Genomic DNA, 23,911 nt, shown 5'->3' on the forward strand with positions numbered 1-23,911 from the left:
CCTGTCCTGGCCTTGCACTGACCATCCATCTGCTGATACCGCACGGCTGAGGGTTTTCCCCATCCTCAGCCGTGACACTCTGCCTCTGTGGCTATCGCCAGCAATGAAGTCGAAATTTAACCTCTGCCTCCCTTCCCTATGAGCCGGGTAGACTATTCGGCTCTGAGCTGGATCGCTTAATGGAGGACCTCGCTGATAAAAAAGGGAAGTCCCTTCCTCAACAGTCCTTTCGGGGGTCCGAGGAAGAGGTAGGACCAGAAAGGTTCCAGAGGGGGGATAGAACCCAGAGCCCGTCCTGAAGGAAATAAAGAGGTAGAGGCCGCGGAAACCGCAGGGCTGAACCATGACTCTCAGCAGCCCGACGGCCCCCCGTCCCCACCGCTGTGCCAGCCCAAAACCCTCAGTTCATTCCTCCAGTTGGAGGTCGTTTAAGTTTATTTAGAGTTTTTTGGAATCAAAAAATTCCAGACCCATGGTTGTTAGAAGTCATAACATCAGGGTACAAGATCGACTTTTATTTCCCCTACCTCAGGAGAGGTTTATCCTGACGAGGGTTTTTGACTCCCACCAGGCAGTTAATCCTGGAGGAATCAGTACGGCAGTACGTACAAAAGGGGGCACTGGAGGAAGTTCCTCCGCGCGAGCAAGGTCGGGAGTCTATTCTCCAATATTTCTGGTCCCAAAGCCATCAGGGGGATTGGCGTATGATCATCGGACCGACGCTATTTAAACAATTTTATCAGAAAGAAGCGTTTCCGGATGGAAACCTTTCGTTCAGTTCTAAACATCCTGAACCCAGGAGATATGATGGTGACGATAGATCTGAAGATGCTTACCTTCATGTTCCCATCTATCCAGCGCACAAAAAATACCTCAGAGTTGCGGTGACCATAGGCAGTGCAGTGAAGCACTACCAATTTGCTGTGTTGCCCTTCGCATCTCCTCTGCCCCGCACACCTTTACAAAGGTGGCGGCTCCTGTTGTCGCGCATTTAAGGCTTCTAGGGTTAGAAGTCGTCCCTATTTAGACGACTGGCTGCTAAAAGCCACCTCCGCAGTCGCCTTGCAGACTCACCTCCAGCAAGCTCTCCACACTCTGCAGACTCTAGGTTGGCTTATAAACTGGGACAAGTCACAGTTGATCCCATCCACCAAGAGAACATTCCTAGGATTTGTGATCGACTCACAGCAGATGATCCTGTCCCTGTCGCCACAGAGGAAAGACAGAGTAATAAAAGCAGAAGAGTTTCTACTTCCATCCAGACGGGTGTCTATCTGGGTTCTCATGAGGATGTTAGGCCACATGTCAGCATCTGCAGAGGCAGTTCCATGGGCCCTATGGCATCTACGCCCACTGCAGGAAGAAGTGTTAACCGTATGGAGTCGCAAGCCAAAGGACTTGGATCGGATGCACTCCCTGTCTGCAAAAGCCCGTTCTTCACTCAGGTGGTGGAGGAACCTAACAGGTGGGAGGTCCTTGATCCAACCGCGTTGGATTACGTTGACCACAGACGCCTCCCTTCTAGGTTGGGGAGCCCATCTGGAGGACTATCCAGTACAAGGTACCTGGAGTCCTCAGGAGAGACTTCTCTCTTCCAATTTGAGGGAGTTGAGAGCGGTCAGACTAGCCCTCAATCATTTTGCTCCTCTCATTCGCAGTCAGGCGGTGAGAGTCCGGACAGACAACACAACAGTAGTGGCTTATCTAAACAGACAGGGAGGAACGAGATCCCAGACTCTCCTGAGGGAGGTGGGACAAATTCTCGCTTGGGCAGAGACTAACCTATCCCACCTAATGGGCGGTTCATATCAGAGGAGACCTCAATGTAGTGGCAGATCGCCTAAGTCAGGGTCTTCCCGTTCCAGGGGACTGGTCATTGAACGAGAACATCTTTTCCAGTTATGTCCAGCGTTGGGGGTACTCCAGAGATCGATCTGATGGCAACTTGTTTGAACGCCAAAGTGAACAGGTTCTGCTCCCTTTACAAAGAGGACAACCCTGTAGCGGATAGACGCTCTGTCCCTAACTTGGAGGTTCAGGCTGGCTTATGTGTTCCCTCCAATTTCCATGATACCAAGGGTATTGATGAAGATCAAGCAAGACCAGACCTCAGTGATAGCCATCATACCATTCTGGCCAAAGAGGTCTTGGTTCACCCAGCTCATGCAGATGGGCCAGGGCACATATTGGAGACTTCCCCTAATACAGGACCTAGTGTATCAGGACACAGGTCCCTGTCTAGATCTGAGGAGGCTCAGTCTGACAGCCTGGAGATTGACAGGTCCCTTCTAGACGCTAGAGGGTTGTCTGAGGAGGTCTTGAGAACAATCTCGCACTCCCCCGGGCGGAGTCCACAAACAAGAAATACTCCAGGATATACAAAATTTTCATTCTATGGTGTACCGAGAGAGAGGTAGTTCCCTCAGATCCTCCTCTCTCTCTGCGATCCTACAGTTTCTTCAAGATGGTCTAGACAAGGGTCTAAGCCCATCTACGCTCAGAGCGCATGTCTCTGCTTTGTCGGCATGTATTGGTAGGCTGATTTCGCAAGACCCACTAATCAGGAGGTTCCTTAAAGGAGCTCAGAGACCTTAAACCTAGTATCCTGAGACCAATCCCTGAGTGGGATCTAGCAATAGTGCTAAAGGGGTTGTGTAGTGTGTTGAGCGAACTTGTGTTTTAAGTTCGGCGTCTAAAGTTCGGGTTGATCGAAGTATCCCGTTATGGATTCCGCTACCATTGACCATATTGGAATTTAGAATCCATAACGGGATACTTCGATAACCTGAACTCGAACTTTAGATGCCGAACTTAAAACACAAGTTCGCTCAACACTAGTTATGTGTTCCCCCCTTTGAGCCATTAGACGAGGTAGACTTGAGATTCCTATCTCTTAAAAGTCACCTTTCATTAGCCATTACCTCGGCTAAAAGAATTGGGGAACTTCAAGCCTCTAGGAGCGGCAGAGCTATACCTAACTTTCCTCCAGGACAGGGTCCTGTTGAGGTTTCTGCAACCTTTCTGCCGAAGGTGCCTTCATTCGCAAATCTTAACCAGACAATAACATTACCAAACATTTTCCCCTGCTCCAACATCTCCAGAGGAGGAAAAGTTACTTACCCTGGACATTCCGAGGGCTCTAAAAATATATTTACATAGAACACTGGACTTCAGAAGATCTGAGAATCTCCTTCTAGCCTACTCAGGAAAAAACAGAGGGCTTAAAGCCTCCAAGCCTACCTTGAGTAGGTGGATCAGGACACTATCCGTTTTGACCTTTCTATCACAAAATCTGTCACCGCCATCATTTTGTATCTGCCCATTCGACCAGGGCAGGTATCCACATCGTATGCTGAAAGGAAATTAATAGATTTTGCGGCTTGCCCGCCTCTTGAGTTCCCAGAACACCTTTATCTCTCACTACCGGATAGATTCAAGGCCGAGCAGAAGGAGCTGCCTTTGGACACTCTGTTCTAAATGCAGTACTCCCTTAGACTGAGAGAAATTATTTGTTGGTGTATATGTTTCACACATAATATTTTGCCCTCCCAGATTTGTGTAAAGTCCTTGCTACTTCCCCAACTTATGCTGCTGGTTAGGACGAAAGGGGAAGCGGTCAATTTTGACGTAAATTAGTTTTCCCTTAGTCCTAACAGCAGGCACACACAAATTTCCCACCCTTTTTGGTTGTGTGAATTACTCGTTTAAAAAGCAACAACCCGTCCAGGCAAGGGGCGGGGTTATATATTAATGATACTTGGCAGAGATTTTTGTTCAATAAAAATTCTGCCTGTCCTGACCAGCTTCACAGGGGAAAATCCCCACTTGTGCTGCTGTTAGGACTAAGGAAAACAAATGACGCTTCTTGGCTTGCCCACTACCCCTGCAAATTCAAGGATTTTTCCTTCTCTGAAATCCCTGCTGGTCTCTCACAAATTGATTATGTTTCCTCTCCTTGAGATAACCAGTAAATCTTTCTACCGACTGTTGTAGGAGTGTTTCTCTTTGGTGAAATCCGCCCAGAGGAGAAAATTATTTGCCACCTCCACACACTCTTGTAATTCCACTGTGTTTTTTAGTTAGCAACTCTTTCTCCTCCTCTAGAAGAAATTTCATCAAACGGAGTGAGGAATCAACAGATTGTCCATAATGTTGGTCAAAACTGGATTTCTGAGGCCCCCTTGGTACTATTTTATTTATTTTTAGGTAAGTATCCAGGGTTTGCACCTTCCCACCATGAGCGTACTTGATTTTTTTTACACCCTCGTTAGGTTTTTAAATGCTGCATTGATGTTAGGTGTTATAACCCTGCTTCAGGCACCTTGCTGAAAAATATGCTGATAGCATTCAGCACAGCCCTACACAGGGACTTTTCTTCACTACTAGTGCCACTACAATCCTCCATTACAGGCCTAGACTCCAGACTCCCCACAAGGAGTCTAAAATGGGGGAATTTGCTACCTCCCACAACCAGCTCATAGATAACCATAAAGAAATTTAAAGTGAATTGACCGCATTAAAGCTAAAATAAGCGACCTAGAAGACCGCTCCAGGTGGAATATTCAGTTCAGGGGGATCCTGGAGGATATTGGGCCCGCTGATCTCACAAACTATCTAAAATCCCTCATGCAAAAGCTCCTACCCTCTTGCTCCACTCATGATTTGATTATCGGTTCGTGCTCACAGGATCCCTAAATCAAGACACCTACCAGACACGGCTCCTAGAGACACTCTGGCCAGGATCCATTTCTACAAGACAAGGAAGCAGTTTTGTTAGCGGCCCGCCAACTCTCAGAATTACTAGCGCCTTACCAGTCGGTGAAACTCTACACAGATTTATCTGCTGCTACATTGCGCCAGAGGCGGCTGCTGGCTCCTGTCACCATTGCAATGAGGGAGCATAAAATCATGTACAAGTGGGGCTTCCCTGTGAAGCTAATTAAATCAACCACAACGGCAAGCAACACAGCATTGCCTCCATTGACGAGGGTCGTTGTTTTGATAGAGTCATGGAAGATTCCAGTCCCATCCCCAGAAGAGGCTTACCACCCTCCTCCACACCATCTGAACCGGAATGGCAACTGTCAGTGCCAAGAGGGGAACCAACATTGATATGGAACATTTTCTAAGGTGCCATGGAGTCCTTTTCAGTGACTGGCATCAACCAGGACTTTTCTTCCCCAGAAGTCCTTCATGTCCGGATTACATAGTTTTACACACATGACTCCGCCATTAGAGCCTCTCCACGCATGGCTTCGCCATTAGAGTCTCTCACGCATGGCTTCTCCGTTTTAGGTTACACATATGACTCCGCAATTAGTCTCTTACGCATGGCTTCTCCGTTTTAGTGTCCACACATATGCAGGGCTCCAGATGGCGACCAAAATGGTCGCCAATGCGACTTAGAATTTACAAATGGCGACAAGACTTTTTAGTCTTGTCGCCATTTGCGACTAGACCCCGCCGCCGCAGCTCTGCTCAATACAGCGGGCGGGGCACAGGAGCTGATAGTTCTCCAGCAGCGCAGGAGGAGTCTCTCCCTCCCCCTGTGCTGCTGCTGGCCGCCGCCTCCGCCAATAAGAAGAGGCAGGAGGAGGAGGGGAGGGGCTGTTGGCCACTGCGCCACCAATGAAGAAAACTGACCTGTAATACAAATACAGGAGGCGGGTGCCGGAATCAAATAGCCGGCACCCGACCTCTGTGACAGGGGGTTGCGATCAGGCTGCAGTTGAGTTAACCCTTCAGGTGCGGTACCTGAGGGGTTAATTGTAGCTGATCGCAGCCCCCTGTCACAAAGGTCGGGTGCCGGCTATTTGATTCCGGCACCCGCCTCCTGTATTTGTATAAGAACGTTGGTGGCACAGTGCGCCCCCCCCCCCCCCCCCAAGTATAATAAACATTGGTGGCGCAGTGGGAATGGCCAATGAGGGGTTAAAAATAATAAAAGAAAATTAACTCACCTCCTCCAGTTGATCGCGTAGCTGCCGGTCTCCTGTTCTTACTTCTCTCTTCAGGACCTGTGGTGACGTCACTGAGCTCATCACATGGACCATTACCATGGTGATGGATCATGTGATGAGCACAGTGATGTCCCCACAGGTCCTGAAGAAAGAAGTAAGAACAGGAGACCAGCAGCTACGCGATCAACTGGAGGAGGTGAGTTAATTATTTTTTATTTTTTAACCCTCATTGGCACTTCCCACTGCGCCACCAATGTTTCTTATATTGAGGGGGGGGGCGCACTGCGCCACCATGTTTATTATTTTGGGGGGGGGCGCACTGCGCCACCAATGTTTATTATATTGAGGGGGGGCGCACTGCGCCACCATTTTATTATATTGAGGGGGGGCGCACTGCGCCACCAATGTTTATTATACTGGGGTGATGGGGGGGCGCACTGCGCCACCAATGTTTATTATACTGGGGTGATGGGGGGGCGCACTGCGCCACCAATGTTTATTATACTGGGGTGATGGGGGGGCGCACTGCGCACCAATGTTTATCATACTGGGGTGATGGGGGGCGCACTGCGCCACCAATGTTTATTATACTGGGTGTTGGGGGGGGGGCGCACTGCGCCACCAATGTTTATTATATTGGGGTGATGGGGGGGGGGGCGCACTGCGCCACCAATGTTTATTATACTGGGGGGGTGGGGGGGGGCGCTGTGCCACCAATGTTTATTATATTGGGGTGATGGGGGGGTGCATTGCGCCACCAATGTTTATTATACTGGGGTGTTGGGGGGGCACTGCGCCACCAATGTTTATTATATTGACCTTCTACTAAGCGTTCTGTATTCAGAATGCTATTATTTTCCCCTTATAACCAGTTGTTATAAGGGAAAATAATACAGTGAATAGACTTTCATCCTAGGTAACCATGCGTGAAAATCGCAACCGCATCCGAACTTGCTTGCGATTTTTCACACAGCCCCATTAACTTCTATGGGGCCTGCGTTGCGTGAAAAACGATTATAGAGCATGCTGCGATTTTCACGCAACGCACAAGTGATGTGTGAAAATCACCGCTCATGTGCACAGCCCCATAGAAGTGAATGGGTCCGGATTTATTGGCGGGTGCATTCCGGTATTTTGAATGCCGGATCCGGCACTAATACATTCCTATGGGGAAAAAATGCTGGATCCGGCATTCAGGCAAGTCTTCATTTTTTTTCGCCGGAGATAAAACCGTAGCATGCTGTGGTTTTATCTTTTGCCTGATCAGTCAAAATAACTGAACTGAGGACATCCTGATGCATCCTGAAACGGATTAGGGCTCTTTCAACACCTACGTTATTGTCTTCCGGCATAGAGTTCCGTCGTCGGGGCTCTATGCCGGAAGAATCCTGATCAGGATTATCCTAATGCATTCTGAATGGAGAGAAATCCGGTCAGGATGCATCAGGATGTCTTCAGTTCCGGAACGGAACGTTTTTTTGGCCGGAGAAAATACCGCAGCATGCTGCGCTTTTTGCTCCGGCCAAAAATCCAGAACACTTTCCGCAAGGCCGGATCCGGAATTAATGCCCATTGGAAGGCATTGATCCGGATCCGGCCCTTAAGCTAAACGTCGTTTCGGCGCATTGCCAGAGCCGACATTTAGCTTTTTCTGAATGGTTACCATGGCTGCCGGGACGCTAAAGTCCTGGCAGCCATGGTAAGTGTAGTGGGGACGGGGGAGCAGTGTACTTACCGTCCGTGCGCTCCCCGGGCGCTCCAGAGTGACATCAGGGCGCCCCAAGCGCATGGATCACGTGATCGCATGGGATCACGTCATCCATGCGCGTGGGGCGCTCTGACGTCATTCTGAGCGCCCCGCGAGCCGCACGGACGGTAAGTATACTGCTCCCCCGCTCCCCGCTCCTCCTATGGCAACCAGGACTTTAATAGCGTCCTGGGTGCCATAGTAACACTGAAAGCATTTGGAAGATGGTTCCGTCTTCAAATGCTTCAGTACACTTGCGTTTTTCCGGATCCGGCGGACACCTCCGGCAAACGGAAGTGCATGCCGGATCCCAACAACGCAAGTGTGAAAGAGGCCTTACTCTCCATTCAGAATGCATGGGATATGCCTGATCAGTTCTTTTCTGGTATAGAGCCCCTGTGACGGAACTCTATGCTGGAAATGAAAAAACGCTAGTGTGAAAGTACTTTAAAATATTAAGTTTAAATCCCCCCCTTTCCCAATTTTACATATAAAAATATATAAACAATGAATAAATAAACATATTACATAGCGCTGTCCAAACTATTAAATTATTAAAAAATATCTCCTATGCGGTGAGCATTCGCCATTTTTTTAGTCCACCTTGTCACCCCAAAAATAGGATAGGACTGTTCTATTATGGGCCAATGTTTTCATAAAATGCGAAATGCACGCAGCTTTTTTTGGTGGTTTTTTTTATTTTTTTTTTTTGCGCGGTATTGAGTATCGCAATACTTTTTTATGGTGTGACGAAAGCGAAATCAAAATTTTGGTTTCAAAACAACCCTACGCCGATCTGATCGCGTAGCGTTGTCACGATACCAAAATTTTGATTCAGTTTGATTTGGCGACTAAGAATTGATTTGGCTCCTAAAATTTTTCAGTTCAGGAGCCAATGGCTACTAGGTATTTTTTTAGCTGGGAGCACTGCTATGACTCCCGCCATTAGAGTCTCTCACGCATGGCTCCGCCATTAGAGTCTCTCACGCAGGCTTCTCCGTTTTAGTTGTACACATATGACTCCGCCATTAGTCTCCCACGCATGGCTTCTCCCTTTTAGTGTATTCGGTCCATCTTCTAGTAAGAGGTACAGTAATAAGGCGCAGTTTACGAAGTCTGTCATGTCTTCTGACACGACAAGTCCCTATCACGACTACAATGCGCAGCATACATAGTTTATCACAACCTTAAGCTTATTTTCTGTCACAACTGCAGGTATTGTTGAACGTTCTGTCCTTATTACAGGCAACATTAGCTCGTTATCGAAATAGCCATGTATCCTGTGGATGGTTCCCCAGGCCTGGGGGGTTTACACATTTCACTTAATTTTACTACTACAGTATGACGCAGACGCCATTTCTAACGTTGGGGCCCTTAAATAGAAAGTGTGGCCTGGGGAATAAGTAGAGGTAAAGTATTTTGCCATCAGGAACAGTCTGTGCCTGATCAGGGGCCTTGGCGGATGGTTGGAGTTCATCTAGGCCCTTCCAACAGATTCACCATTGTTTGTTTGAGTCTGCAGCTCTCAGGATTCAGACCTTCTCGTAATATGGTCATATGTTAGTCAACATAGGGAGTAAATCGTTCCTGGTACCAGCCATTCTTTCATTGCATCAGCATTAACCATCTCCAAGAACGATGTGGCGGTGCACATGACAAAGAGGTAAGGTAGATGAAGTCACTGTGATATATATGGTATATTCAGCACCATTCATCGTGAAAGGTCTTTTCCATTCAAAATCGGGTGTCGTAACAGTATGTATATATTTACTCTAAACAAGGTCTGCTCTTTTGGCCCCTTTAGGGCTGCCCTACCACGGCAGTCATGGCATAACTCCACTGCTTGTTGTAGATAGGGATTAGATAGGTTAGGTTCACCTTTCTGATAGCCTATCCGACCACAAGTATTAAGCAAATATATTGCTGCATTTGTGGGAGGGGAGGCTGATTACAAGGCTAATTATACGCACCTGTGGGCCCAGCTGGCTGATTACTAGGCTAATTACACGCACCTGTGGGGCCCAGCTGCTTATTACTAGCTATTTATTGCACCTGTGGGGCCCAGGCTGACATGATTCAGCTGATTTCACCCACCCACCCCCTTCTTACAGTCACTTCACATTAGGGGTGGCCCCCTTAAGGCTGCCCTACCACGCAGTCATGGCATAACTCCACTGCTTGTGGTAGATAGGGGTTAGATAGGTTAGTTCACCTTTCTGATAGCCATTCCGAACACAAATGATGTGTACAGGAGTCACATGTAGTAAGGGATGCCCATAGGATCCGTCACCATTTATATCCACATGTCGTACAGTCTCCCTACCGTAAAAAGGAGAGGGGGGGTTATTCTGGGCCTTCAGCAACTCTATTGCTTTGGTCATCCAACTCCATATTATCCAATTGTAAATGGCAGATACATTATCATGGTATGCACTATAACAACATTTCATATACTATAGCTGCCCTGTAAGCACCAAACAAAGCATCAAATTTATTTCCTTAATAAGGTACTAAGGTTTTGAGAAGATAAGAAAAGTCATTTAATCGTATGCGGTGACTTCAACCTAGTACCTGATGCGGCGTTTAGATTCCACTGCGAGTAGCAGAAGTTCATATCCTAACGCCTCGCTTCTTTGTGAGACGTCAAGAGCTGTACGACATCTGGAGACTTCAACATGCCTCTGAACGAGACTACTCCTTCTTTTCGCCTGTGCATAAGACGTATTCACGTATTGATCTATTCCTAGTGAGTAGATCACTCTTACAGCTAGTTACCAAATCCACTATAGAAGTGATTAAGTGTCTGACCACACTTCTGTATCTCTTTCTGTCCAAGAAACTTACAATATCAGAGATACCCTATGGCGGTGTAGCCCTTATCTTATCTCAAATACAGTTCACAAAGCCGAGCTCGCCAAAGCTCTCTCCGAATATTACAGCTTAAACAGCAATTCAGTCTCCAATCCCTACAGCTTGTGGAGCGCCCATAAGGCCTTTATGAGGGGCATCTTTATCAAACTAGGCCACCAGGTGAAAAAGCAAAGGGACTCAAAAATGCAAACTATCCTCTCTCAACTAACCACCCTAGAGTCCCTTAACAAAAATTCCTTTTCCCCAGATAGGGCCACGCAAATTCATTCCCTTAGGACACAACTCAAGGAGTGCCTTCTCTTTAACTACAAGAAAAATTTGAGATCAACAAAGGCCCGCTATTACTCCCAGGATAACAAGGCTAGTCAATCACTCGCCCATCGCCTTAAACTACGCGCGGCGAAGTCCAGAATCCCCTATATTATCCATTCCACCACTGGTAGTAAGTTATACAACCCGAAAGCAATGGTAGACCAGTTTGTGGAATACTATTCGGCAATATATAACCTACAAGATTCAGCTGAAACGTATATAGCACCCATCATGGAGATCTGCACATACTTTGCTCCCATATCTCAAGCTGAAGAGGCCAGAACAATCAATTCCCTCCCCTTGCATAAATCCCCAGGCCCAGACGGTCTCTTCAATCTTTATTTGAGATCTTTTCAAGAACATTTGGTACCTCACTTAACGTCAGTATTTAATAAAGCCTTTCAAGAAGGCTCCTTCCCTAATGAAATGCTTGAAGCTACGACTGTGGCCTTAACAAAGCCCGGGAAACCCCCTGACAAACCTCCGAATTTCCGCCCCATCTCTCTGCTCAATACAGATTAAAAAATATATGCTAAGATTTTAGCTACCAGACTGTCATCGGTCTTGCCTCTCCTAATTGATCATGACCAAACAGGTTTTGTCAAAGGCCGACAAATTATAGACAACACCCGCCGTGCCCTTAACCTGATTGACCTCATTAATCGGAGAGGGGAGGGGGCCTTGCTGGTGACCCTCGACACCAAGAAGGCGTTCAACCACCTGAACTGGTCGTTCGCTTTCTCGCTGTTGGGGACCATGGGACTGGGAGAACCCTTTATCACTGCTACAAGGGCTTTATACTCTAAACCTTCAGAAAAAGTATTCTTAAACTGTGCCATATCGTCAACCTTCTATTTAACAAATGGTACTCGTCAGGGGTGTACCCTTTCTCCTCTTATCTTCATCTTAGTCCCTCGCCCAAGCAATCAGACTACCCCGACATCTCAGGTATCCGTATGGGGGAAGACAACACTGCATATCCCTTTATGCAGACGATGTACTTCTGACCCTATCGTCCCTGCAGAAAGCTTTACCAACCTCGCTTTCTTTAATCAAAGAATACGTTCGCCTATCTTACTATAAGGTGAATGAGGCTAAATCTGTTTGTTTTTAGGACTGTCCCTATTAAGGTTCCCAGTGTATTTTTTAAGAATGCACAGGGTCTACTCACTTTGTATGGGCAGGGAGTAGACAGAGGATTGCTGCAGGAATAATAACGAAAGCCAAAACCAAAGGTGGACTAGGCCTCCCAAACATACTGGATTACTTTTTGGCAACCCAGATGCAGGCCCTCGGGTATTGGTGGATGCAAGCACCTAAATCCCCATGGGTACAAATTAAATCGGACCTAGCCTTTAATAAAAATCTCAAATCCCTTCTTATAAACAGTATTAGTGCCTCCTCATTTAAAACACTTCCTTTACCAGCTTTACTAAGTGCTTCAATACACCATTGGCGTACTTTCCACCATATGAGCAAACACCAACCCATCTCTCTGCTAACTGCATCCCCTCTCCAACTTCTGAAACTGCATCTCCCAAAGACGAACCTAGCTAATTGGCGATCCATGGGATTTCAGAGCATTAACATGCTATACAAAGATGGGGTTCTCAAGTCATTCGCAGATCTTCAGCAAGAGTTTGAGATCCCAGGGTAGACTTCTTTAAATACTTGCAAGTACGACACTTACTACAATCCAAATCTCCATATCAGGTGATTGCCAATAAAGAGACCATTGAGCTGTGGTCCACACCAGCTCAACCTCTCAGCATTATTTAGCTCTGGGGTCAAAAACTACTTCCTCTAAAACTACCCACCTTAGGGCATGGGAAAAAGAGTTACAAACGACTATTACTGAAACAGAGTGGGCTGATACCTTCAAATTTATTACAGCTACTACCTTTCGTAGCACCACCATGTATGAGGCAGCAATTAAAACCTGCTTGAGATGGTACTATACTCCTGATAGACTTAGTAGAATTTACCCCGGTGCCACTCAGGGGTACCCTTTTACATGTGATCTGGGCATGCCCGCAAGTGGATTCTTTATAGTCTGAAGTATTTAAAACAGCGTCTAATTATTGTGGTTCTACCATTGATATTTCTCCCTGCAGGGCGCTCTTTTTCATCGACATGCATTCCATACCACCCCATAGCTGAGTTCCAGTAGCCCATTTATTCCTGGCAATGAAGGTGGCAATCACTAGATGTTGGAAGTCAAATGCTATCAGCACAATAGCGGATATTTTATCTAAAGTGCATACTAACTGCCTGTTTGAGAAAATCATGGCCTATAAAGACCACAAAGTGGATAAATTCATGTATCAATGGAATACATGGATGAAAGCCATGTCCCCAAACACTACTGTATTACAGAATATATCACTCTAATTGTCTCCAAGACTAATGTTTTGTTTTATTCTGTTATATTTGATTAGCTGCCTAAGCTATATATTGCTCGACTTCTTCTCGTCATGTCAGCCTTTAATTATACGACCTACCTCCAACAATCTGTACTATTGATTGCTTAACATGATAATTGGAAAGCTTTGTTATCTGTATAATGTACTTCAAAATTTAAATATAAATGATTGAAATAAAATAGTACCTGACTCCTATTTACTGTTTTACACTAGATGGATTGTTTGAGGGTTGAGAAGGTTTGTTAACATTTACTGAGAGCCTGCAGCTAGAAAAGGAGGAATAAACGCTGCTGGAAAATTAGATAAGATACTATGATATACACTCACCTAAAGAATTATTAGGAACACCTGTTCTATTTCTCATTAATGAAATTATCTAGTCAACCAATATGGCAGTTGCTTCAATGCATTTAGGGGGGTGGTCCTGGTCAAGACAATACTGAACTCCAAACTGAATGTCAAAATGGGAAAGAAAGGTGATTTAAGCAATTTTGAGCGTGGCATGGTTGTTGGTGCCAGACGGGCCGGTCTGAGTGATTCACAATCTGCTCAGTTACTGGGATTTTCACGCACAACCATTTCTAGGGTTTACAAAGAATGGTGTGAAAAGGGAAAAACATCCAGTATGCGGCCGTCCTGTGGGCAAAAATGCCTTGTGGATGCTAGAGGTCAGAGGAGAATGGGCCGACTGATTCAAGCTGATAGAAGAGCAACGTTGACTGAAATAACCACTCGTTACAACCGAGGTATGCAGCAAAGCATTTGTGAAGCCACAACACGCACAACCTTGAGGCGGATGGGCTACAACAGCAGAAGACCCCACCGGGTACCACTCATCTCCACTAAAAATAGGAAAAAGAGGCTACAATTTGCACGAGCTCACCAAAATTGGACTGTTGAAGACTGGAAAAATGTTCCCTGGTCTGATGAGTCTCGATTTCTGTTGAGACATTCAAATGGTAGAGTCCGAATTTGGCGTAAACAGAATGAGAACATCCATCCTCTGATGGCTACTTCCAGCAGGATAATGCACCATGTCACAAAGCTCGAATCATTTCAAATTGGTTTCTTGAACATGACAATGAGTTCACTGTACTAAAATGGCCCCCACAGTCACCAGATCTCAACCCAATAGAGCATCTTTGGGATGTGGTGGAACGGAACCTTCGTGCCCTGGATGTGCATCCCTCAAATCTCCATCAACTGCAAGATGCTATCCTATCAATATGGGCCAACATTTCTAAAGAATGCTATCAGCACCTTGTGGAATCAATGCCACGTAGAATTAAGGCAGTTCTGAAGGCAAAAGGGGGTCCAACACCGTATTAGTATGGTGTTCCTAATAATTCTTTAGGTGAGTGTATATATAAAAATGTGATGTATTCACACACACACACACACACACACACTAGTGACCCTTTCACTGCTACAATTTTAAAACTTTTGATATACACAAATAACAAACCAAGTTTCAAATTAAATTGGAAAAAAACATACTATACCCTCATACCTACGGTATATATTTTTTCGGAATTATTTATAGTCCATTTTGCATCAAATTGTAAAGTGTAAAAAAAAACATTGCTTGTTGCTAAAACTCCAACCTAAGCAGAGCCTGAGACGCACATGTGGGAGATGTATCAAAAAAAGAGCAAATGAAAAGTGCCATTGCAACCAATCAGCTTTTACTATCATTTTTCAGAGGCTCTTTTTTAATGGGTGATATCCAAGATAACAATACTGATGACCTCTCCTTAGAATTGGCACCCCCACTGGCCCACTTTTCATTATGCCATACTTAATAGAGGCTGTTCTATGTACTGTAACTCACTTTGCTGACCCTTTCAAAAACTGAGGTGCTTTGGACCTTCATGATCAACGCAAAATTTTGGGAAGGGGGTTAAAGAAAACAAATTAAGGCATTATAAAGGTAGAGCTGATGGAACTGCACACTATACCCTACTATACAGAAAAAAGCAAATGTGACTATGCCACCGAATCAGTATGTAACACAACTGTGGGCAGTCTGTTTCTGTTGTAAACTCAATTTTCACTCCTAATATCAGTTTCTGATACAGGAAAAAGCTCCTTCCTGTCAAGCATATTAGCTCTCATGAGGCTGATGTTTGAGTCTACCAGAAGACAATTAGTTCAGCGCTGAGAAGGAATTTACTGCACGTACAGGACTTAGGTGCAGCTTATAAGTGATAAACCCCTTAACAACAAGTGCCATAATAGAAAGGCGCTGGCCAGAGCCCTCAGAGGCACAGCAGCCTATTGTCACTGCACTCTGATTGCATAGGTACTGTCACTTGGTGTGACCAGCAACAGGATCACCAGTAGAGAAGCAGAGAGACAATACCACTGCTGCCCCTAAAAACGAGATTTTTGTATAACTTACCAGTAAAATCTCTTTCTCGCTCTTTCCTTGGGGGACACAGAAGACCTTGGGTATAGCTCATCTCCATAGGAGGCGTGACACTAAGTGAAGACTGTTAAGCCCCTCCTCCACAGCTATACCCTCAGCCTGGAGAGAGAGACTGCCAGTTGCGTGTCCAAGCAGTGAGAAAAGGCAAAGTCCAACAAGGAACCAACAAGCCAACTACCCAACGGGTAACACAAACTCGGAAACCGTGTAGAGAAAAACAATGAATGGGTGGGTGCTGTGTCCCCCAAGGAAAGAGCGAGAAAGAGATTTTACTGGTAAGTTATACAAAAATCTCGTTTTCTCGCCCAGTTTCCTTGGGGGACACAGAAGACCTTGGGACGTTCAAAAGCAGTCCAAAAGGGGAGGGACCACAGCTCCAAGGCGAAGCACCCGAAGGCATCAAGGAACCGCCGCCTGCAGACCCAGGCGGACCAAGGCAGCATACGCCGAAGCCAGAGTATGCACCCTGTAGAACTCTGTAAAGCGTGCAAGGAAGACCTGTGGCCGCCTTGCTCAAATGCATGGCCGAAGCCCAATGCCTCCGGCCTAGGAGGCACCGACCGCTCTGGTGAAATGAACTGTGACAGCAAAGGCAGAATCCTGCCCTCGGTGCGGTAACCTCAGTAATAGCCAATCTGATAAAGCGGAGGAAAACCACCCTGGAGTCCGTCAACTCTAAGCGCGGACCTCCAGGAAACCCAAGAGACCGAACGTCGACAAGAGTCGGAGATCTCCAAGTAAAACCGGCAAGGCCCAAACAACGTCCAAATCGGTGAAGTGTTGAAGCGAAAAGCAACACCACCTTCAGAAGGAAGGAACGGGATGTAGAAACAGCCCTGTCCTGGGAAAAGACAGAAGGCTCAGAACAAAAAGGGGCCATTCAGGCACCCGTCAGAGACACGACTGATACGGAAACACAACCGTACAGGACAGGCGGGGTAGAGAGAACTTCTGTAACGGCTCCAAGTAAAAGATTGGAGCGCCGAGAGCTCAGTATGTAGTTCCCAGGGCGGTACCGAAGGACAGTACAGAGGAACCAAAGAGCCATTTCGAGTAAGAAGGTCTTGACAGGCCCAGAGGGCCGGGGAACGCTGGAAGAGGAAGAACAGCGCTGACACTTGACACCTCAAGTAAAGGAATCCCAGTCCCAGGTCCAGGCCGGACTGGAAAAAAGACAGAACCATGGGGAGAGAAAAAGTCAGAGTGGGGAATGCACAGCTTCCCACAGAACCCCAGACAAAAAAACCATAAGTCTTACGACAGATCCTGGACGAAATACAGCCAGGAGCGGACAGTAGCGAACCCGCTGGAGTCGCCTGGCAAGCGGGCGAAAACCCAATGTGATCAGGCGCAGACCAGTAACACGGGCAGAAGTCGACAAAACTGGTCCCGTCGGCCCCCGAGCAACTTTGTCCCGTATCCACCCGAGTGGGGGAGCAGAAGGACAGACGGAACGGAACCAAAGGGTCCGCCCAATATCCGCCAGATGCCAGGACAAGACAGGCTAAAGTCCATGCTGATGTAGCCATGTTCTACAGTCCCGGTGTGGGAGATCAAAGGACAGTCTGGACCGAAAGGTAGTCCCCCCAAGTTACCGAGAAGGTAAGTCTACAGCAGGACCATTGTCTTAGAATGGACCACGCAATCTGCACTCAGCGGGAGGACAGAACGCGGTAGACTCGGTAAATAGGCACAGCTAATACAGCCAGTGTGAACAAGGGAGACAGTACGAGGCCAAAAGGAACACCGGAACCATCCACATGAACAACCATGCTCTCCCCAGAGGGGAGGACAGTGAAGGAACAGCCTCTGAAGTCTGGCGGGACAGAAGCCACATCGGAGTGATCTGTACCAAGCGGGAGCCAAACAGAACCGGCGAGATAAGGTAGTCGAGACAGAGGCCGGCATAACCCCCTCCAACCAAACGGAGGAGTGGGCAACAGGGAAGCCATAGGACAGCTCAAAAGCAGAACCCTGCTACACTGTGAGATGCCCGGTTCACCGCCTCGCAGAAGGCGAATACCCTGAAGAACCCAAGGTGGAGGTCCTCCGACCTGGGTAATCGAGCACCCAAGCGAATTTGGGTGACCTTCCCGAGAAAAGCGGCCCGCACCTGGTAGCAGATCAGACTGAAGCGTAGAGGCGCCAAGAGGAAGGACTCATACCACACTACATCCGAAGAGGAGGAAATTGCAGCAGGCAAGGGAACCGCAGTCCTGCCAGAGCCAACGAAGAATTCGAGGGGCGCTCCAGACAACAGCACTCTCGACCATGTGACCACTAGCGCAGGGAAGCAATACCGCGGAAGGACGAATGGGCACGCATCTAGGAACCACGAACACTCCCTGGGATGAAAGGCCAACTAAATGAATGAGTACCACCCAGCTCCGTGCAGCAGAGAGCAAGTAGAGACCGTCTGGGTCAGGTGGACAGAATGAACTCCTTAGAGACGAGTGCAAGGCTTGCGGCAAGCATCGTATCCCAAGAAAACAAAAGTATGCCGCAGGAAGCAGATGAGGCATACGTACGAGCAGCCCGTAAGCAGTGAGAAGGCCAACCCACCTACAGGTGGAGAAGGCATACACGGCCCAAACAACGCACAAGAACGTCCGCTTACTGCAAAAAGGTTAATTCAGCGAAAAAGGGGGCTCGCCACAGAGTGCCACAGCATGTACGTAATTGCAAAGTGCAACCTGCAAGGGAGTTATGCACAAGCCTAGTATAGCATGCGATGGAACGCAAGCAGTCCGCCCCGAAAGGGGGGAAATTGTATCTGGCAAACTGCAGTCGGCAAGAGTGCAAAGGCCGGTCCCAAAAGGGAGTGATGCCTAAGGCCGTACCTACTTCAGAGAAGCAGGACATACCCTATAATCCAGCAGGAACGCAGGAGGTCCACCTAGTGAAAGGGGAACATGCACAGGGTTATCCTAGCATTAAGTGAGTGTGCAATAATACACCCAACACTGACTTAGCGAGAGTGCAACTACTCTGCCAATGAAGGGGGACATGTACAAGTCCAGCACAGCCATACAAGGACAGCCGTGAATCTCATGAGCGAGCCAAATTCTGCCCATGGAATGTGGGGTGGTCACGCACAAGGCCAGCACCGTATCCAATGGGAGTGCAAGCGTTCCACCCATGTTAGAGGGCCATGCTCATGGCCAGCAAGGTATCCGGTGAGAGTGTAGCATGCCGCCCAGAAAAAAAGGGGGGGTAATGCACATGGCCAGCATCTCATCCAGGGAGAGTGCGTGCACCCGCCATGTATGGGAGTCATACACATGGCCAGCAACGTACTGGTGAGAGACAAACACAGTCAGTGAGAATGTGTGTATGTCACCTGAGGAAGGAAGGCATGCCCATGGCAGGCAGCGAATCCAGCGAGAGTGCGTACACCGCCCACGGAAGAGGGGTCATGCATATGGCCGACAGCGGATCCAGCGAGAGTGCAAGCATCCCGCCATGTATGGGGTACATGCACATGGCCAGTAACGTACCTGCGAGAAAACAACCACAGACAGAGGGATGTATGTATGCTGCCTGAGTCATGCCTATGGCCGGCAGCGAAACCAGTGAGAGTGCAGCATAGTAACATAGTACATAAGTACATCATAGCCCATCAGAGAGAGTGCAGCGTTCCGCCTATGGAAGGGGGTCGTGCACATAGCCAGTACCGTATCCGGTGAGAGTGCAGTATTCCGCCTAAAAAGGGGGGTCATGCACATGATCGGCAACTAATCCAGTGAGAGCGCTGCGTTCCGCCCATGGAAGGGGGTCACGCACATGGCCGGCAGTGAATCCAGTGAGAGTGCAGCGTTCCGCCTAGAGAAGGGGGTCGTGCACATGGCCGGCAGCAAATCCATAGAGAGTGCAGCATTCCGCCTATGGAAGGGGGTCGTGCACATGGCCAGCACCGTATCCGGTGAAGGTGCAGTATTCCGCCTAAAAGGGGGTCATGCACATGGCCAGCCGGCAGCCAGGGAGAGTGCAGTATCCCGCCTAGGTGGGGGGGATGCACATGGCAGGCACCATAACTGGAGAGATGATGAATGCTGCCTACGGAAGGGCCGCATGCACTTGGCCAGCGCCGTATCCTGGAAGAGGGCAGGAAAATTGCCTAAAAGGGGAAATGCCCTAGCAGCGACGCAGGTTGGGAGCGCAACACTATGCCGCCTGTGGAAAGAGGGCATGCAGACATGCAGCACTACTGATGAGGCTGCAGCGTCCTGCGCAGTCCAAAAGAAATCTGTTATTATTATATATATATATATATATATATATATATATATATGTATTTATTATTATTTCTTCTTTTTTTTTTTTTTTTTTTTTTTTTTAAAACACAGCCTCTCTGAGGCTAAAGGGGGCCACCATATTGGGGCACAGTAGTCAGGAAAAAAGGGGGGCCAGCCATACAGGCCCATTGGGATCCGGCCTGTACCCAAAGGGTTAACATGGATCCGGCCTGGAGGGCGGCGCTGCGATCCCCTGGGGGCGGAGGAACCTCCCGGCGGGAAGAATTCGCGCCTGGAGAAGTTCCCGCCCCCTCCACCAGAGGCCGGAATTTTGCGGCCTAGTAGGCCGTGAAGCCGGGGTCTAAATTTTGCGGCGCCCGGTATATACCGCCGGGACCTGAGGCGGAGCGGCGCATCAAACCGGCCGTGGGTGCCCACCCCGCGGGCCGGTCGGAATTGCGGCCCAGCAGGCCGCGAAGCCTGGGCCAAAATTTGCGGAGCCCCACCGACCGGCACCGACGGTCGGCCGGGGCCTGCTGGGCCTAGAAGTCAAGCCCAAAGCCGGCCGCGGGAGCCCACCCCGCCGGCCGGAAGAGTCAGGGGCCCAGAATGGCGGCTTGCCGGCCGCGGGAGCCCACCCCGCCGGCCGGAAGAGCCAGGGGCCCAGAATGGCGGCTTGCCGGCCGCGGGAGCCCACCCCGCCGGCCGGAAGAGTCAGGGGCTCGGAATGACGGCTTGCCGGCCGCGGGAGCCCACCCCGCCGGCCGGAAAAGTCAGGGACCCGGAATGGCAGCCTAGCAGGCCGCGGAGCCTGGGCTAAGATTTTTGCGGCGCCCGGCCGCACCGGAATACCAATGTCGGCCGGAAGCGAGGCCTTACTCCACAGCCGTCAGGAGCCTCAGGCCTGGAGCAACACTCCGGTAGGAGATGTAGGGGGGGACCCAGAGACCGGGTGCCTGTGCTGATAGAGAAATAAACTATGTTGCCGCTTCTGTAGCTGGCTGTGGAGACAGCCACTGGCTGCATGTCTATGGGAGCCAGGCAGGGGGGGGGGGGGGCAGAAGGAGATTGCCGCTCTGCGGCACCACAGGGGCCAGCATAGATCCAGCAGGGGACTAGAGGCCCAGTATGGGGGTCAGGCACGCAGGAGACCAGGGTGGGGGGGTGGGGGACGTAGGGCTGGAGAAGCCTCTCTCTTACCACAGCCGTCTTCACCCCCGGTCCATTCCAGCAGGGTCGCCCCTTTAGCTACTGGCACCGTAGTGGCAGGACGCTGGAAGAGGGACTTGGCGTGCGGGCGACGCTTGTGCTGGCGGGATGTAGGGGAGCTGGGCTGCCCTGATCCACCTTGTCTTCTGTGGGGGAGGCAGCAGTGCGGGTGACCGGCACTGGCGCAGCTCAACCCCGGGAGAACAGAGAGGTCTAGTGCGTCTCTGTTATCCCTGATGATCTGGAACAAAAAGAAAAGAAAAAAGTAAAAATCTAAAATTTAAACAAGGAGAAACCAGCCCTGCAGAGCAGGGAGTGTCTTGCCTCCTTGGACACTAAGCAAAAACTGGCAGTCTCTCTCTCCAGGCTGAGGGTATAGCTGTGGAGGAGGGGCTTAACAGTCTTCACTTAGTGTCACGCCTCCTATGGAGATGAGCTATACCCAAGGTCTTCTGTGTCCCCCAAGGAAACTGGGCGAGAAAGTGAGTTTTCTGTCTCATCCCAAGTATTTTATTCACCTTAATACTGTTTAGCACTTCTCTCTTATGTCCTATATGGTGGCGTTGCTGCTTCTGAGACAGTGAGACAGAGTCAGGAAGCAGCATCTCCAGTTTTCTCCATGTGCAGTATATTGGAGACATCACAGCAACTAGTCTCCACCCACTAACCCAAGAACAACTGAAAATAGAGCCTGCAGATTGTAAAACTTGTGGAAAATGCAGGATACAAGTCATATAATGGCCAGCTATAATATTATTCCTGATATATATATATATATATATATATATATACATGACACCATATTCTGAAAAGTAACCTGAAAGTATAAGTAAGCTTTACTTCTTATTTCTCCAACATTTCAGAAGGAACATCCGGAAGATTACAAAAAAGGAACTAAAAATAGTCTGTATAGTGCACCGTGCAAATTTTTTTCCTTTATACTCTGCCAATTTATATAGGACACTCCCATTACCTCCCAAAAACTGAATTTGAATCACAAATAGAACATATGACCCCATTCAGCAAACCCCAAAATGAATACAGGCTGCACACCAGAATCCCTAAAAATATAGACCCCCCCAAACCACACTCTCTCTGTATACAGGTCCCAGACAAGAACCTCCCTATAACCAGAGCCCACTGTATAGAAAGCCTATGCCAGTCGCTACCACTATACATGTCTCAGGCCAAACTCCCCTGATATAGAATCCAGATCACAGACTCTCCTGTGTACAGACCCATGAGCAGACCCCATATATGCAAACCCTAGGCCAGACACTCCTTGCATTGCAGACCCTACACCAAACCCCGCTACATACAGACCAGAGAAAATACCATACCTGCATAAAGACTCTAAACCAGACAAACAGATACTCATCTCTCTCCATTCCTACAGTCCACTTCACTCCCATCTGCCATCACAGACAACATCTTGACATCAGTGGGCATCAGAACGTTGTCTGCAGCAGCAACTGGGAGTTGAGTGAATCACAGGAACATGGAGAGGTACAGTATTACTGAATGAGGTTTGTCAACAGTATTACTACCTGGGAGATTTGTCAACTCTTCAGGAGTTCAAGAGATCTCTGCTTTTTTGTAGATATTCCAAGTTGGCAAGCATAATAACCGAATATTAGCTGTTAAAGCATCTACTGTACATGGCAGAATAAACACTAACATTAAGGCCCCTTGCAGACGAGGGTGTCCGTATTAGGTCCGGATGCGTTGCGAATGCGTTCAGTGAAAAATTTGCGATTTCGCAGGCAAAGTCATTTAGTTTTGCCTCCGATCGCGTTCAGTTGTTATTGCGCTAGTGCAATGCGTTTTGATGCGTTTTGCACACGTGTGATAAAAAACGGAATGTATACAAACAACATCTCTTAGCAACCATCCGTAAAAAATGCATCGCATTCGCACTTGCTTGCAGATGCGATACGATTTTCACGCAGCTCCAATCACTTCTATGGGGCAAGCGTTGCGTGAAAATCGCTGAATATAGAACATGCTGCGATTTTCACACAATGCACAAGTGATGCGTGAAAACCAACGCACATGTACACAGCCCCATTGAAATAAATGGGTCCGGATTCCGTGAGGGCGCAATGCGTTCGCATTCGTGGAATACTCACTCGTGTGAAAGGGGCCTAAAGGTCATTCATTTTCAAGCATTTCCCTTTATCTCATTTTAGGCACAATTAAAAGAATACATTTTTACACTGATCTTGTTTCACAGAGAGAGAAAAATAAAAATGCACTGAAATGATAACGGTTCTTCCACGCTAAAGCATTTGTGTTCTTGTCATTATTCTGCTTCCATTTAAAAAGGTCTTTTTATTGAATTTCATTAGATTTGGATTATTTAAAAATGCATAACTTAGATATAGTACAGTTAGGTACATTCAGTTTGTGTACACTGCAAAAATTAAATCAGAGAAATGGGAACTTACTTGCTGGATTACCTGATACTTGCGGGATGCCAGCTGACCTGGTTTTGTCAAACATGAATTTCACCTTCTTCTGTGATAATTGCCCATCTTCTTCACAAATTATAGTGCTGTCGTCATCAGACACATCCTGCGTACAGTCAAAGAACCAAGAGATTATTATATAATATATATGCACAACCTACCTACCTACATAAAAACTGTTGCGAGACTGGACAGAACAACGAAAAGCTAAATAAATTTCCTGGTTTAATTACAATTGGTATTCAAATAGTCCTCCCC

Source organism: Bufo bufo, chromosome 3 (genome assembly GCF_905171765.1).
Source record: "Bufo bufo chromosome 3, aBufBuf1.1, whole genome shotgun sequence".
In the NCBI taxonomy this organism is placed as follows: Eukaryota; Metazoa; Chordata; class Amphibia; order Anura; family Bufonidae; genus Bufo; species Bufo bufo.